At 42.1% G+C, this 18216-nt stretch overlaps 1 protein-coding gene across 1 annotated transcript in view; it reads right to left on the minus strand.

The window, feature by feature from the left end:
• LOC122797745 (centrosomal protein of 192 kDa-like) overlaps positions 1-18216 on the minus strand; it is a 1194871-nt gene that overhangs the window by 134826 nt on the left and 1041829 nt on the right. The window lies entirely within an intron of this gene.

The following is an 18216-nucleotide window of genomic DNA, read 5'->3' on the forward strand; positions in this document are numbered from 1 at the left end:
AAAAGTCCGGGAACTCTAGCCATCACTGGAACTGCAGAAGCAAAGCTGTGAGGTTCAGGCTTTCCAGATCAGAATACTTGTCCTCCAGATTGGAAATCAGATCCGGACATCAACCCAGAATTCGAGGAGGACTAACACAGAGACCAAAGGAGAGGAAACAAAACCGGACGAGGCCAGAAGGGGGCAATGAGGATCACATGGCACATCGACCTCTGAGCCTTCAGAAAGAATTTTGCCAGAAAAGGAGGGTAAGCGTACAGCAGACTGGGGGGGGGGGCAAGCATGAACTAGAGTGTTTCTGGGGGAATCAGGGCGAAAAACTCACTGGACTTTTCGTTTGAAGGTGACGTGAAGAGATTGCAGCTCGGCTGACCATTTCTGGAAGATCATGTCCACCACTGATTGCTTCAGAGATAACTCGTGAGGAGACAATCGTCCTGAGTTTGTCCCTAGTATGTTGAACTGCCCAGAATGTGCGTTGCAGTAAGAAGGCGGCCTGAGGAAATTACCCATGCCCACAATCTCATGGCCTCTTGACAGAGGGGGGTAAGATCTGGTTCCTCCCAGTTTGTTGATATACCAAACCACAGCCATGTTTATCTGTCTGTATCGCAATTGTTCTTTGTGGGAGAAATTAATGCAGTGCCTGCAATGCCAGAAGCACTGCCCTCATCTCCAGAACACTGATAAGTAGATTGTTCTCCAACACTGACTATGTCCCTTGAACAGTCTTGTCCCAGCCAATGCCCCACCACCTGAGCCGGGAAGCATCCAGATGAGCTTTCGAAGGATACCATGGTGCATCCGTGGTGACTGTGGCCACAGGAGGCGAAGCCATGAAAGATGGACTTCTTGCTAAATTCTGTGTGTTCAACCACCATAGTAGGGAGAACCTGCAGGTACTGGACAGCCGAATGGGATGGGACAGGGGTTGGTCCAGGAGTGACCACTGAACTGATAGGGTCCATTAGAGAACTCACATGTGTAGTCTTGTCAAGGGTAAAATCACAGTGGTTGCTGCCATAGATCCCAGAGCCTGAATGATTTGGGCTGCTGACAGCCAGGGAGTTTCCAGAAGAACACGCACATGCCCTCAACAGACTGAATCCTGTCTAGTAGTGAAGCCTGAACCAGCTGCTCTAGATGCACCTTCCATGGCATAGGATAAAAGCCTCAGAGGTGCTAGAAACTGCTTTAAAAGAGTGACCAGTCTGGAGGAGAACTTCTCCTCTGCCAACATGGACTCCGGGGTAGACGCAGAAAGCTCCTCGAGGAGTGATCTCTGCAGTCTATTGACGTGTGCCATGTAATTCAGCACCCTCCGAGAGAAGGTCGCTATAGTATAAACATGCTTCTCCAGTCTATCACTCTGGACTCCCTTGTCAGGTGGATGCACAGAGGAGCTCTCCTGGGCCAGCTCCTTTCTGCAGCAGCTGCAACCACCAAGGCATCAACAGAGACGGTCCTTCTGCCAAAAAAACCTGTCTGGTGGGGGGGCTAAGGAACTTGTCAGGGAATTCTGGGACTTGTTTTACCATGTCCGGTTCCTTCCATACCCTGTAGGCAATGAGGTCTACTAAAGGGTCCACAGGTGGGGGGGGGGGTGGGTCACCCATGTAGTAGATGGGCCCAGGGACAAATGCCTCCAGGAACAATGACTCATCCGGATTGGGCTTTGGGGACAACTATCCCACCCTTCTAATGCAGAATTTCCATGATGTCTCCAAAGGAGACATCAGGTGGAGATAGGAGGGGGACCATCACCTTCCTCCCAGTCAGTGTCTCTGTGACAGACTCGGGGGTGGAGTCAATGTGCCTCGTCTTGCACAAGTGCTTCTGGTGGACTTCCTCAGGGGGAGATTCCAGGGAAGAACTGGTAGCCTGGAGCTCCAAAGTGAGAGAAAGCTGGAGGGTCAGGGAAGGCTGTTGTAGAAGTGGAGGACTGGAGATGTCTGGTCCAGAGTCCAGCTGGTGCTGAACAGGATCCAGAGGGGGAAGCATCGAGGATCTCTACACCCAAGTTGAGAGGACCCTCTCCACCACAAATGCCAATGGAGAGCAAGAGATCGGCACCTGACACTGGCAGAGCCAAAACCACAAACTACATAACCCATCTGCCCCGATGGGAGTTGTCTGTGCAGAGTTGCTCAGTGCTGAAGCTCCGAGGGTAAGAGAAGGCACCGAAAGCCTGGACGCTGATGCCAAACCCTTGGAAATGGTGCCGAGTGGACTACGACCAAGAGCCCTCCAGCACCTAAGAGAAAGAAGTCTAGAAACTCAAGGCCATGGTCAGTCTAGAATCCAAAAACGTCGACGTCGGCCCCTTGATGCTGGCAACTGCTACCTCCTGATAAGCTATGGGTCGACCTGGCAGATAAAGCAATACACATGCAGGCCAGGAGTGATGCCTGGGCGCAGCTGAATCCAGGGGCTCAGGAGAGAACAGAGGCTGAGGGGAAGATAACCTAGGCCTAACCTTGGGAGAAGGTTCACCAACAGCAGGGGAAGATTCTGCAAGTTTCTGCTTCTCCGGGGGGGCAGTGGTTAACTTTAGATTTCTCTCTCTCATTCTCTCAGCTTTCTTATCAACATTCCTGCTTTTATTCTCAGGCGATTTAACAGGAGGTTGAGTCCCTGGCACCCATAAAAGAAGAACAGGATAACAAAACCCTTAAGAATCAGCTTGATGCATTTGTCCACGAGGGTACGAGAAGAAAACCCTGCACAAATAGAGCATCCAGAGTCTCCATGAGGCACACCTAAACATACTACACACAATGTGACCATATGAGAGAGGGAGTTCATGCTCACACCCAGTGCATTTTTTTTTAAAACCAGCACCTTTCTCTGACTTTCCTGATTTATCAGCCATGACATAAAGATAAGGGAACCTGACCAGAAAAAGCCTTAAAGCAATGAAAAGGGTAGGGAAAAGTTCAGAAACTAACAAAGATTTTTAAAATGGTACTGGAGTACAAAGATGTTCACAAATAGCCAAAAACACACAACAAATATGGAGCTCATATGACCTGCTTGCAGCTGGAATGGCGGCAAACAAGATCTTTGGTAGTGAGGGAGAGAGGGGCATTATGGGTAGGGGAGGAGCTCAGTTTCGACACCGTAGCTTGGCTGGCTCAGCACTGATGTCGGTGCCTATACCCACAGGTTGAAGATCAAATGAAGATAATGTCAGATTAACTATATAATATATTCACAATGTAGTAAGTTAAAGAACTAAACCAACGTGGGACAGGAAAAAGGAGATTGTTACTAATAGAGATGTCAGCAAGCAGAGGTATAGAAAATAGGCAGAAGGGGTTGGAATTTACTGGAGGAAATTAACAAAAGAACCAAGTATTGGGAACAAAACTCAGAAGGAAAATTAAACAGAGTGGGATGAGGCTAAGCAGGAGTTTGGACTGCAGGTTACAGTGTTGATAATTCCTCAAAGGAAGGCAAAGTATAGCTATACAAAAAGGGGTAATGGAGTGCAATGTGAAAGGCCAGCTCTGGTTGACTTTTTAATCAAGTCTAGAACAATGGATGCTGTTAAAGAAGGTACAATTATTAGGGCGTGTAAAATACTGCATAAGAATCATTGGAAATGTAGGAAATACAAGGATATTTGACTTGTGTACCCTATCAGTAACCACCATCAGGGCTTTACCAACCTTTTCAAAGAGGGCAAGACTTGTAAATCCTGGAGTGTATTTTTGGAATCCCATTCATTTGTCTCAGCTACATCTGAAGGCCATCAGGAAGTCGCACTGCTTGGCATGTAAGAGGAGTCTATGCCAGTTCAAGAAAATGGAGAGGTCTTTCTAGTGCTGGCTATGTTGTTTGATATGGTGAAAATGACAAATGACGTCTCCCATAATAGGTTTCCCCAAGACCAGAGAGGTTAAGGCACATATCTTCCCTCAAGAGCCCATATGACGAAGTACACAAATAGTGATTCCAGTCCTTCCTGATAAAAGATTTTTTAGGCTTGATATCGTTGTTGGAAACCTCTGCAGTTTTTCCAGTTTTTTACTGTGTCTAGTAAGATAATAAAAGGCTGCACTGTATTTTACAATGGGCCCAATCAGGGCAGAGTACAGGGGAATAACTTTCTTGGATTTAAATGAGATGTTCAAACCAAAATCACAAAAATATATACAAACTAGGAACAACTTCTAAAGTAGGAAGTGAAATCACTAAAGCAAGCCAGCAAACAAGTTTATTCCAAAACAGTCAAGCGCCTTCAAATGCATTCAAGTAAAGGGAAAATATGGGAAACAAATGTCTTGCTCAACTTACTATTTTGTCATGCACTGCTATTCATTACACTTACAAATCTTATGACATGGTGTGTTTTGTAATGTGCAGCAACACTATGGAAGGATAAAGTATGGTTGTGTAAGTTGCGCTTACCATAACAGATATTCAAATTCCTCCTTACTGCCTTTGGCTGCAAGTTGTATCATGCCTAACACACAACCATCAAGCTTCACAAAGCTCTGGCACCTTACCCCCACCTACAATGACTGCTGATTGGGTAGTCCCTTGGAAGGGGCTCAGAAGTCAAAGAGTCGACAATTTAAGGACCTTCTTGCCTACCGTCTTTACAGACATCTTACTCATCCTGAGCTTCAAAGATATAAACAGTAAAAAAAAAACTGTATATACCAACAACTATATATAAAAGTAGGGGAATGGAAGGTGAGTGCAGCTACTGCAGCAGTGAGGAATTAGAATATCTACTGTTAAGTACAACATGCACAACTGTACCAAGTTCATCATTATTACTGCTCTAGTAGCCGGTAACTATATGGGCCAATTATCAAAGTCTCTCCAACCTGGGTGGAAAAGGATAAAGATCCAGAAGGCCCTGCAGAATGGTCCTACCAAAGCTAGTACTGGACCTGGAAAAGGAATCCACAGTTTGTACAGAGGATCGTGTTGCTGCCACTAGAATGCTTGATCTTCTCCACCCCTTCCCAGTACTCCATCAAAAAAGACTTGATACCACCCAGAACAGATTTAAGATTGTTGGAACATAAAGCAATAGCTATGGACAACCATCTCAAAATAGTCTGTTTTGACACAGGCTGCCTTTCTTTGTCCCATCATAAAAGCAGCAGCTGATCTGCTTTTCTAAAAGACTTGGCTGTATCAAGATAGTACCCGAGTTGCCTTTGCATGTCCAGAGTAAGTAGAAACATTTCCCCCTGGTTCTGCGTATCTGAATAAACACTGGGAGATTAAGTTTTTGAAATTAAGCCTTTAACCAACTTTGGGCATAAATGAAGGATCTGTTCTTAATGTGACTCTCCATCTAAAGACCACCAGATAGGATTCACCCATCATGAGAGCTTGCAGTTCAAACACTCTTCTTGCAAAGGTCTGTGCAATAACTATAGTCTGATAAGCCTGATGAGCTGGTTCAGTGGAAGATCATCAACATCTTAGGACTGAGCAACATTTTCTAGGTGGCCTCAGATGCAAAACCCCATCCAGACACAGTTTAAAAAAAAAGGCAGAAAAGGGGAAGATTCATGGTGAGACATGCTCAAATGTCTGCCAAATGAACTTTGATACAGAAATAACACCAGAGGATAGTAACTCAAATATTTAAGAACCAGTGCTATAGAATCTATGAAAGGGATTGGCTATTGGCTAGCCACCAACTAAACAATCTCTTCCACTTCCCAATATAAGATTTCCTAGTAGCAGGCTTCCTTCCCTCCTTTAGTACCCTGCGGCAAATGAATCTCACATAGCCGTCTAGCAGAAGTCGAGGCTACCAGAAGCACTGTTTTCCAAGTGCAGTACATTACAGAAGCAGAGGCAGGTGGTTCAAAGGAAGCATGGCTAAGCTTCTCTAGGACATAGTTGGGATCCCAAGGAGGTGGTACCGGTTTCCTGGCAGGTTTCATGTGTAGGGCCCCTTTAAGGAAAGGTTTGACCTCCAAGCTAATGGAGGCGTCAATGGCAAACAAGCAGACAGAGCAGAGCAATTAACTTTCACTAAGGAATGAGACACCATTGTTAAGAAATTCACACAGGTAAGAAAACACTAATGGAATGACCACAGAAAACCATATGGAAACAAGATTTGCTAGTACTGGGTTTCCTGGCCTCCTACAAAACCCTAAGCACGTCTTGTAGGAATAGGTGCCTGAAGGGAATAAGAAGCTGATAACCCAGAGAGTTGACAGATGTGGGTGGCTCAAGGTTCCTTTGTCCTGTGTGAGTACGTCAAACTGGTGAGGCAACTTGTGGTGATGGCCCCTGGCTAACTGCAGAAGAGGAAACCAGTGCTGTCTTGGCCAAAAGGCGATCACCAGCAAGATTTTTGGTTTGTCCTGTTGAATTTTCAGCAGCCCTTTCAGAATGAGGGGGAAGGGGGGAATACATAAGAAAAATCCCCTTCCATGAGAAAGCGAGGGCATCCACATTCCAGGCACGAGGGTGAGGGACCCTGGCACAAAAAAGAGGAAGTTGTCTGTCCTGAGGGAAGGCAAAAAGATCCACTTATGGAGTATCCCACCAATGAACCAGAACCAGGAACACATCCTTGTAAAGCATCCACTCATGGGATTGTGTCATAGATCTGCTTAATGCATCTGCCACTGAATTCTGAGTTGAGGGATGGTATACAGCATGCAGAATTACCTTGTACTGGATAGCCAGCTCCCATGCCTGGAGAGCTAGATAGCAAAGAAGGTAAGACTTGGTCCCACCTTGCTTGTTTATGTACCATTGGACAGTGGTATTGTCTGTAAGAATCATGAGGGGGACATGGCAAGAAGAGAGGGTGGAAAGTTTGCAAGGCTAGAATCAAGGTTGCATCCTTGATAATGTGCTCTCCCTGTTGAGCAGGCCACCAAAGACTGAACCTTGGTGTAAGCAAAAGTTGCTCCCCAACCTACATCTGAGGAGTCTGTGAAGAGTTGCTGGGAAACCTGAGGCATGTGAAGAGGTAGGCCTGGATTCTGAGATGGCTGCTGGATCCACCAATGTATATGTTTTCAGAAAAGGGAGAAGAGGGAGCAAGACATCAAAAGGATGGGCATGCCGAGACCAAATTGTTTTCAGAAATCACTGAATCGAAACCATGAATCCCAGCAATCTTAGAAATTCCATGGCCGAGATGAATGGAAAGGCAGAAGGGTCTCCATGTAGCTTGTAAGAGAGAGACAGAACCTTGTCTGAGGGGAGGAAAACCATCATGAGATCCGTCCTAAACCTGCATCCTAGAAAAATTAGGTCTTGAGTAGGGATGAGACTGGATTTTTTTAAATTTACAGTGACTCCCAACCTCAGAAGAAAGGGAATGGCTAATTTGAGGTTTAACCTTAGATGATCCTGGCTGTTGGCCTAAAAAAGGTTGTCTAGATCTAATCCCTTAAACCCTCAAGAAGACAATGGCTGGAATCAAGCAGTTGGGGAAAACCCTTGGAGCAGTGGAAAGACCAAAAGACAAGGTAGAGAACTGAAAGTGCAAAGAACCCTCAGAGAAACGTAAACATTTACTGTACTAAGCGTGATCTAAGGATATGCAGGTAAGTATCCTAGAGTTCCAGGGAAGCAGAGGAGGACTGAGGAGGAAGCAGAGGAAAAAGTCTGCAGACAAGCATCCAAAAAAAGGCACTTTCAGGAAGGTGTTTAAATGGGAGAGATCTAGGATAGGTTTACAAGGACCATCCTTTCCTGGGACAAGAAACATCCTGGAGCAAAATCCCTTTCCTTTTCAATCTAGAGGAACAACCTGGATTGTACCCTGGTGGAAGAGTTGAGCTAGTAACAGAGGAAAGAGACAAAGATGGCTGGAAGGGGGTTGAGGGATCCCTAGGAAAGATGGAAGAGTCCTCCAAGTCATAAAGTAACCTTTCTAGATGATGGAAAAGCAGCCAGGGGTCCCGAGTGATCTCCATCCAGACAGAAAGGGAGAGATAGAGGCAGAGAGAGAGAGAAGTATGACTTGAAAGGAAGGTTTGGTTATCACAGAGATCCAGGCCTGGCCTGAAAGGACCACTGAGAAGGGGGTGTAGAAGCAGGTGATTTTGACTGAGAGGCATCACCTAGAAGATTTCTTAGACCTAGACCCTTGCAGAAGCAGAAGAGGAGGAGGAACAAGCAGGTCTTCTGATAAAGGAAGTCTTGGCAGGAAAATCCCTGTGGAATTTGGGGACTGGGGAAATTAGCATTTTAAATCTTGGAGCTCCTTAACGTTTTCCTGCAAAGATTTGAAAAGTTCTGCAGCAGCTGAACCAAAAAAAGCAGAATTATCTAAAGGATAATCAAGCAGTTTAGCCTTTATGTCATCAGGTAAAGTCTGGAGCCGTAACCATGAATGACGTCCAAGAACAGATGCAGAGGCCGCCGCAGCCCTGGCAGAAACATCCACTGCATTATAACTGCACCTAATGGAATGCCTACCTACCTGAGAAGATGCAGACAGCAGATTGAGAACTTGAGATTTAACCTCAGAGTCAGATAATTTGGACAAAGCCTGAGATGTCTGAGAAAGTACAGCCGGAGAATACCTAGATGTGTGCGTCTGGTATTTAACAGCCCTAATATTAAGGTGGATGAAGTATATACTTTTTTTTACCTAGCCTTTCCAATATCCTGCTCTCCTTATCAGACGAAAGCACCTTAGCAGAAAGAGACAGACAAGAAAATTTATCACAGACAATAGAGACCACAGTTTGGTCAACAGAGGGGCATTTATAAAGAAACTTGTAGTCATCTGGGACCTTATAAAATCTGTCAGGTCTCATAGGAGCAAGAGCTTGGGAATCGGGGTTTTTGGAAGTGGAATCAAAAGCATCCAAGAAAGGAAGAACAGGTGGAACAGCAGAGGCTTCCATCTGAAGAAGCTCATAGCAACATGTTTGTGCTTCTGAAATTGAACTGAAATCTTATTGACAGTTTCCCCAAAATAAAGCTCTTCTACAGGGGAATCTCCCCAGTTAAACTCCTCTACAGAAGAAGCATAGTCCAGAGGGGAAGGAATCTGGGTGTAGTATGCTAGAGAATCTTCATCAGAAGAGGATTCTTCAGAGTAAATCAAGGACCTGCACCTCCAAAGTCTGTACAGAGGAAAAACCCTAAGACCCATAAGCCAGCGCAGGAGGAGAAGTGAATGCTGGAACAGGGAGGGAAGAAGCTGTAGGCCTCAGTGCCACAAGGGCTCTAATAAGACGCTGAGAAAATGCATCCCAAATTGATTGTGGACTGGACGGAACATTTGGGTGCTTAGCTTTCTGTTTTTTTTTTAATTGGCTTCTCCATTGGAGGAGAGAGGTTGGACATAGGCCTAACATCCAATAGATCCCTTGGTAGAGAAGCAGGAGCAGTCCCGGAGTCCTCCATTATAACGAGCCATGGTTCTCCCAAGTCACCCAAGCTGGGCATCTGCAAGGCCTTGGACATGCTAGGATCCACAGTCTTGACAGCTTCCCTAGGGGTACCCGCCAAAGAAGCAGACCCGACCTCAAACAGTACCACCGGGTCTTCACAGACTTCAAGGAGAATGTCGGTGGAGGTAGCCACAGCAGAAGAGGATTCAGGTCTTAACTTACTTATCTTCCTCTTCAAATTCTGCTCCAAAGGACCCCTGGAACCCTCCATCACATCCCTAACCAGACATTTGAGTCTCTGATTTTCCAGATAAAGGTTTAAAGCTGAAAGACAGCTTCGCAAAGTCTTAGGCATGGAGGCCTGGCAAACAGAACAGGAATGGTGATCACGACTAGGCTCCAAGCAAAACTTGTAATATCCTTATGTGGAATTTGCCTTCCACACCTACACTTACCCTTCCTGGATGACATGAACAGCAGTAAACAGCAGTAGCAAAATAATAAATCCCCAATGGGGTACTTATCTGAAGCTGGAAGAGTAGTGAAGGAGTCAGACCACAGACCATACATAGGAGTCAACCTTTCTGAATGGTGAAGAAAGTTCTGAAGATTGTACGTGCGGATGTCCCTTTTATGGCTGACGTCAGTACCTACATGCAACATCCCATGTACCGGCAAGAAGCTATAAGCTTTTGTATGCAGGCCAGATGTCGAGTCGATGGTAGAATACAACCCATATGTAAAGAATACTGCAACACTGAAGAGAAGGACATCTGATAATGTGATCCAGACACAGGATGAGAAATTTTCTGAATCCTATGGCTATGGGGAAATGATAATAATTCCTTTAGCTCTAATGTTACTATAAAACTCAACAGGGAAGACAGGTAATGGACTGAACAGTCAACATTTTGAATTTTGACATTTTCACAAATGAGATGAGAAAGGAAAGATCTAGAAGTGGTGTCTATGAAAGCTCTTTCTTTGAGATCATAAACATTACAGAGTAGAAGCCTTTCCTCCTTTGATCTGAAGGCACTGGATCAAGGACATCCAAACTTGGCTAGCAAAACCTGAAGAAAAACACAATTTGTTTCCAACAGAGAGGAAAAATTGCCCAGAAAGGAGTTGTGTGTCCCCAATATCAAATGTAACCCTTGTGAACCACTTTTACCACACAAAAATCTAATACAATCTGTTGCCAAAACAGAACATTAAGGGCCAATTTGTCCGACAGACTGGTAGGGATCAGCAGGACGGGAAAGGGAAAGACTGCTGGCAGTCATTCAGAAGGATTAGATCGTCTCTTCTGAAAGTGCCCGTTTTTTTTTTTTTTTTTTTTTAATTGCTCCCTTCTCGTCATCTCTTTTTTTGAACCCAGTTTGCCAGGAGGTGGCAGGATTGCTCATTTTGCCTTTTAAAGGGATCAGAGGATTTGAGAGATTTATAATGGAGATGAAAATCTTAGAAACTCCCTGAATTACTTACCCTGTTTAAATTGTTTGAGGACCCAAGTAGCAGAAGGGCCCATCAAAAACCTCCTCATAGAAAATCTAAACTCTGACTTTACTTCATCAGCAAACATTTGGTTACTTACCCAGGCATACCTCCTCAAAACTGTAGCAGTAGTAGTGGACCTAGACACAGTAACTTCAAAATCATACACACTTTTCAAAGCATGTTTAGATACTTGAGACATTTCAGAAATTGAATTCAGAAGGGCACAGCATTCATTTAGACTGTATACTCAGCAAAGAATAAACTACCACACTGATGGTCAATTCTGTATGCTCAAGTGGAATAGGAGAAAATTCTATTTCCAAATCTGTTTAATACCTTACAGATTAGTACCCAAAAAATGGTACCTACCAATACTCCATGTTTGTAAGGTAGTTAACCTTGTTAAAATTTTAAAGCTAGAGCTTTGTAGACTTACGAAATTGTAAAATAATAGTAAACGTCAATAAACATCTCCAAACTAATCAATTTAGTTTAACTGTTCTTAATTTGAAATCAGGTTTTATAACAAAAAGACATTTAATCCAGGTTTAAGAATTGTATGTGCTCAGTGTTCATATACATGAAGGTGTCAATACTGTTTTGGAAAATTCTTTCAACAGTAATGCTATTTTTTCAAGTATGATAATTGTGATAACAGAGGTGTGGCAAATTTGGCCAAATGTCTCGCATCTGGCATTTTGTGTCTGCAAAACTGAGCTTCAACTAAGGAGATTATATGAGCACAATTATGATACAAGTAGACATAATGAGAAAAATGCACTTTATAAACATTCTGTGAATGCCAGAATTTCAACAAATTTGCAAAATAATTTCTATAAAACCTATTTTAAAATTAAGAGCAGCTAAACTGTGAATTGATTAGTCATTTTTTATGGAGGCATTTATTTATTGAAGTTTGTTTGTTAGGACAGCACAGTGGTGCAGCAGTAGCGTTGTTGCCTCACAGCAAAAGGTTTTCTAGTTTGATTCTCAGCTAAGGTGCCTTCTGTGTGGAGTCTGCATGTCCTCCCTGCATTCGTGTGGGTTTCCTCCCACGTTACAAACACGTGTCTGGAGCATTTCTCCCTGGACTTCCGCTGAAAATTGGCTTTGTTCCAAATTGGACTTTCCCGGTAAACAAATACTAAATTAAAAAAAAAAATAATAATAAATTTAGAATTTCTTAAATCTACAATGCTGTAGCTTTAAAATTTTAAAAAGGTTAATGACCTAAATTATATAAATAGAATATTGGTGGGTGGGGTTATGCTCTAAAGAAGTCCAATTGTTTTGGTGTGGATGAAAGTGCCTAACTTTTAAAAGTTTATTAAATTGTTTTTGGTCCTTTATCTGGTGTTCACAGTCTCTCTCTAACATTTCCTTTGTGGCTTATTGGACCCCTTGATGTGTTGCACTTTTATTCTGGTGATTGAGTTAACCTTAAGGATTAGCACTAAGTCAGTTTTCCAGCTAGTGAAGAGGTTGAAAAGGCAGCTGGGTCAGTTCTAAGATCAGAATACAAGAATTTTTTTTTTTTAATTTTGGTACTTATACAGATCGAAGTTAGAGAATCAGGATTACAAGCAGCATTTAACAATCCTTCAAGGCTGGCAAAATGTGAGGAATTGCAACATGTAATATTAGCTCCCCAGTTCATGGGAAGCGTCCACCTGCTCACAAAATAATTTTTCATTCATCATGGAAACCGTTTCTGAAAAGGAAAACTCCTCCAAAGGAGCTGGAGAGGACCAACTTTTCCCAGAATCACAGTGTCGGGCTTTAGAATCTCCAGGAAAAGCCTTGTCTGTCGTAAGAATCCTCTTACATTCATCAGGAATTTCTTTGAGATTACACTATCAAGGACTTCTGAGTTCCAGGATTAACAGACTGCAATAATTTTCTGGCCAATGTAAGGAAATCAACTTTACAAACAGTATGCCCTCAGATGAGCAATATTTAACCTTTTTCTTCTTTGCACAAAATGGCACTTCACCCCCAGAGTCTACTTCCCTAGCCACCCAAACAACCACCTTCTGGAATATCTCCTAGACTCAAAGATGGTTGTCCCATGTCTGGATGAGACACTGAACAGTAAAGACATGGATGACCCCTAGTCCATGGTGGTTGAAGGACTACACCATAGGAACCAGCAGTATTAAATGGAGTGGTCTAAGAAATAATGAAAGGCCACTACAGAGTCACCAAATAATGGCTGTCCATAGAAGCCTTTTCTTTTTAGGTACAGCAGAACAGCCAGCAAAACCAAAGTACCCATGTGTAGCCAAGGAAGAAGCCTGGTTGTCAGTAAGCACTGGTGGAACGGGTCTGTCAGAAGGTAAGCTGTCTGACAAGTGTACACAAGCAACACACACACAAATCTCCCCATACAGTGCACTTTGAAAAGTAAAAGCACAAGCAGTGCACAAAAATTCCTGTCAGAACTGAAAAACCCTTCTCCGAAGTGGATACACAGAAAAATCAGCAGATAAGTGTATACAAGCACTTAAAAACTTTCCATGCAACTCTTCCCAGTCCTTAAAACTTGCACAAATAAGTTTGTGAAAGCAGTGCATTTTTACCACAAAATTAAGCCCCAACAGACAAAGAAATCCTATGCTAAAAATAGAGTCTGACAAGAAATGCTGACATTCTATACCACTGGATTTGTTAAAGAGGAAATACCACTTTTACTGAGAAAATAAACAATTTTCTTAGCAGGGCAATAATTTGTGTGTAAAAGTAATCACCTATGGGATCTTATTTGCCAGAAACAAAACTTGAAGCCAACAGCTACTACTGTGAAGCCTCAGTGATGATTAAAGCTGCAAAAACAAACTGAAATTGTCTATACTCTGACTTCTGGTTTCCCTCCAAGGGGCTAGCCAATCAACAGTCAGAGTGAGTACAGGTAAAGGAGGAAGCCACAGCTTTGTGAAGCTGGCCATGTGTTGAATCATGGGCAGGATACAACCTACAAAACCAAAGGCTATTGCAGCTGTGAGAATGATAAACATATGTAAATTACTTAGAATCTATGAAATGCTGAGCTTGTCCTAGCATCAGGATACGTGCCTCAAGTAGAAGCCTCAAGTACTTGAGTGTTCTGCTTTTAGTCTTCGGGTAAGTTATCTCCATCTTCATCTCAACAAATATAGGACATTTCAAACAGTTCTGCTTTAGAAACCAGATGGGCACAAAATAGCTTAGGTAGTATAAAACAGGCAGAAATTAACTGCATCTCTCAAGTGTACCTCATTATGAAGTCCTTTTGTTACTTTGTCTAAAAATTCCATGTTCCTTGCAGTTCAACAATGAAAGGCTCTGCCACACATTCAGTGTTAAGACTTTCTAACAGGCACCCATGGTAAATGGTACTGAATCAAAAATGTTTTGAAAGTATAAAGTCGCATATTAATCACCCTGTGAGCCCCTTAGCTTGAAGTTAAGTAAGCATTCCACATTTTGCCCACTTGTTAATCCTTTCGCGAGGTAGTGTTCAATATTTTAGAGGTCTGAAAGCTGCAAAATGAACTATATTCTATTTTTACACTTAAAATGCCAGCTCTGCAGAAATAACGGGACCAGCTCCTGAAATACAGGATACTGGATATTAGAAACAGTTTACTACTGTGACAGTCAAAAAGTATCATAAGAGGCTTGCAGCTCCTACAAAAGCAACTGAAGTTAATTAACCCAAAAAATATGCAAGTTTTTGATCAATACCTTTAGGGAGAACAAGGATGGAGGAGAAGTGGAAAGCAGCTATGTGGAGATGGGAGAAAAATGGGACAGGGGACAAAGTAAGGAACCGGATATAAACACTAGAGGTAGGGACAGTGAAAAGTCGAGTAGATCTGAAAGAATAAACTGGAATGGAAATACAAATGGGGAGAACCAAGTATTGAAGGCAAGATGGAGGTTAATTGAAAGGGGCAGATGTGGACAGGGAACATGCAACAATGACAGAGAAACACACTTGGAGTAGAGAAGAGATCAGTTATAAAACTACTTAAATACGGAGAATATGGTTGAAAGTGTGATAAATAGCCTGAGATGCAGTGGAAGGCCTGGGAAACAGAGGTACAAGGATGAAAAGAACTAGTAGAGTGGGAACAAAAGTTAAGTTTGCCTAGATATGTGACTAGGGCAAATAAATTCAAAACTTGCATGTAAATGCCTCCATAAATATTTTTATACTCTAAAGGTGATGAGGATGTTTATGTGAATGGATGAAATTTGCTGGTGGTTCAGGAGGGCAGGGACACATCATGTGTGTTGGAACTAAACAAAGAGTATAAGGAACAGTCACAGAGCATACTGAAAATTATTCCCAGAGGTGTGTTCCCTCTAGATGAAACTTTTTTTAATGGGGTGGGATAAGAATAAAACAGCTTTTGAGACTAGCAATGACATAAAGAATTATTTGCAATGGTGATGGACATACCGACAGACAAGATTAGACAGGAGCCCCATGGATTATGATGTTTATGAATGACATTATGACTTGTAGTGAGAGCAGGGAACAGGTTGAAGAGACCCTGGAGATGTGCTCTATAGGAGACAGAAATGAAAATCATCAGGAGTAGGAGTGTGCGTCTGTCTGTGTGCGTCTGTCTGTGTGCGCGCGTGTGAGAGGGACGACAAAGGAATGGTGAGGATGTAGAGGGGAGACGAGTTGGAGAATGCGGATGAATTTAAATACTTGGAATAAATGGTTCAGCGTAATGGTGAGTGAGGAAGAATGATGAAGAAGAGTGTACAGGCAGGGTGGAGTGGGTGCAGAAGTGTCAGGAGTGATTTGTGATATACAGGTACCAGTAATAGGGAAAGGGAAGATCTACAAGATGGTAGTGAGACCAGCTATGTTAATATGGGTTGGAGACTGTGACACTGACGAAAAGACAGGAGTCAGAGCTGGAGGTGGCAGAGTTAAAGATGTTAAGACTTACAGTGTGTGTGATTAGAATGGACAGGATTAGAAATTAGTATATTACAGGGTCAGCTCAGGTTGGACAGTTTGGAGACAAAGGCAAGATTGCATTGGTTTGGACGTGCTTAGGATGGATGTTGGGTATATTGGGAGAAGGATGGAGCTGCCAAGTAAGAGAAAAAGAGGAAGGCCTAAGATGAAGTTTATGGATGTGGTGAGAGATGACACGAGGTGGTTGATGTGACAACATGATGTAGAGGAGAAGAAGAAATAGAAACAGATGATCCACTGTGGCAACCCCTAATGGCAGCAGCTGAATGACATGAAGAAAGCAAGCAATAAAAAAAAAAAAGAACAGGCAGGAACAACTCTGTCAACTTCACAAATATGACGTAGATAAGGGATGTTCAAGCTGCAACACAGTAAAGGTAGGGGAAATGGAGAAAACACCAGGAGCACAGCTGTTAAAATGGGGAAGATAAAAGTGTAGAAGGAAAGAGGAGAAACAGTTTAATTAGTTCCATTAGATATGTTTGAATACAGTTGAAAATTAAATAACTAAAATGCTTTCAGACATCTATGCTACATACTGTAAAGTTTGTTTTATGCTATTTTCAGACTTAATGGAAATAAGGATGAACATTTAGCTGTGATCTGACGATACTGGGCTGGAATGGCACGCACATAAAGTTGAAATATTTAAAGCAGAAATCACTGACTATTGGAAGAAGCCAGTAAATATATGCCCATGCATCTGAAATGTGCAGTTAGTTAAGGAGTTGCGAAATACAGGAAGTGCTTCTTTTAAAAATATATGCAGGTCTTTGTTCCCTTTTCCAAGGACATATAATACGAAGAAATGCCAGAGAAAAGGGGCAACACACTAAGCTGCCGGATGCAACACACTGAGACAGGAAAATTTCAGCATGCACCAAGCTGTACACACAGAAAACTGTCAATCATTATGAAAAGGAATTGCAAAACCAAATGGCTTCCAGTTTTTTTCAAATGAAAGAGCCCCTTCAGCAGAAAAAGAAATACAGTTGCCCCAAGGCAGGCAATAAAATTCTGCTTACTACAGACTGGATTTACAGTCAAATGAAAGAGCCAGGATATCTGCAAGCAATCTCATTACTTAGGTTTCCTTGAAGGGGGAGGATAATAACATAACTTTTCTACCTACTGCCAATCCAATGAAGGAGACGACGTCTAAAGGCAATTTCCAATCCAGAAGCATCTGGTGAACAGGGATGACTTCTGGACATATCACAATACCCAGTCTTGGAGAAAAAAATTATAAAATCATATTGCATCTTATTACTTAGAACCTATGCTACCGCCTTCAAAGTGTACTATGAAGGCACTAGTTGAGTTACTAAGCTGATATCTAAGTTTTGTTTTTAGACTGGCTTTTTTGTACTTATTTGTGTTTCTGTGCACTCCTAAACTACTTAAGTGTTTGAGAGCTTCTCGATAGGTCAAATATGTGTTCTTTTAGAAACTAAGGGAAATATTGACTCCATTCACAAATACTTTTGTTTTTAACTGCATAGCAACATTCTATATTTCTGAAGACTTGTATTAATGCATTTTCTTTAAGTGACAAATGCATGGCCTACTGTTAATAGATTTTATTTTTATACAAAGACAACTATAAAAGGTAGCAGTGTTTAATTTTAGCTTATTATTGAACTTAAAAAAGGCTTGGGAAGATTGCAAATATATGCACTGAGGCAAACTTATTGTTCCCTCAGTTTAATATTTTAGTAGTACTGTGCAGGACTAAGAACAGTCACTGATGGCAAAATATTATATTCCTACCACTCAATCATGACAGCTACAGCATTGGGACAGACATCTTCAGGGTAAAGGCTGGCATCCTTAGGCCCAGAAAGAAATGAAGTGAAGAAACTGTGGTATTACAGGAGGCTGGCAGAGGTGACCTAGGCCACATCATATGGCATCTGATAGGTAAATAAAAGGCTGCTTCACCTAAGCTTTCAAAAAAAGACTTCTCCCTGTCAATCAATGCTAGGAAAGCAGTAGAGGGGAAAGCTCTGAGGCAGGCAGCCTTAAGCTACTAAGGACAGGAAAATAACGTTGCCAGCGTTTCACCTTAAAGAGTCAACTTTAATTTCAGATAAAGTCTGAAACCTTAGCGTGTGTGTGTGTGTGTGTGTGTGTGTGTGTGTGTGTGTGTGTGTATATATATATATATATATATATATATATATATATGTATATATATATGTATATATGTATATATATATATATATATATATATATATATATATATATATATATATATATATATATATATATATATACATACATATATATATATAAATATATATTTATGTGTGTGTGTGTGTGTATATCTGTATCATATACATGTGTGTACGTGTAAATATATTAATACACAAGTGCACACACGCA

This window comes from Protopterus annectens, chromosome 3.part1 (assembly GCF_019279795.1).
Source record: "Protopterus annectens isolate FY-2018-M chromosome 3.part1, PAN1.0, whole genome shotgun sequence".
Lineage (NCBI taxonomy): Eukaryota > Metazoa > Chordata > Ceratodontiformes > Protopteridae > Protopterus > Protopterus annectens.